Raw genomic sequence first — 418 nt, forward strand, 5'->3', positions numbered from 1 at the left:
GGACAGGGGCGCGCTTCTCCCCCTGCCCCCCGGCGCGTTGGCTGAGGGGACACAGAGCGGGTTGGGCAGGGGTCGCTTGACTGTAACAGGCGGAAGGGTAAGCAAGCAAAGGAGTGTATGAAAGGGGGAGTGGTACGGGTTTAGTGTGTGTGTGTGTGTGAGGCGGGCGGGGGGGCGCATGGATGTAAATGTGTGTGCTGTGTATGCTGGGTGTGAGTATGCGGGCGCCGGGTGCGGGGGATATATGGGCATTTGGCTGAAAGTACGTGGCGGCGCAGCGCAGGGCGCCGGCCGGCCAAGCGCCGGCGCAGGCATCTCCGCCCGCCGCGGTGGTGCGAGCTGTCTCTGGACTGCGAGCTGGACACTTTTCTGATCGGGTGCACGACCCTTGAGCGCGCCGCTCGCGCCACACTAAGCC

The sequence above is a fragment of the Fonticula alba genome, assembly GCF_000388065.1.
Source record: "Fonticula alba strain ATCC 38817 unplaced genomic scaffold supercont2.1, whole genome shotgun sequence".
NCBI lineage: Eukaryota > Rotosphaerida > Fonticulaceae > Fonticula > Fonticula alba.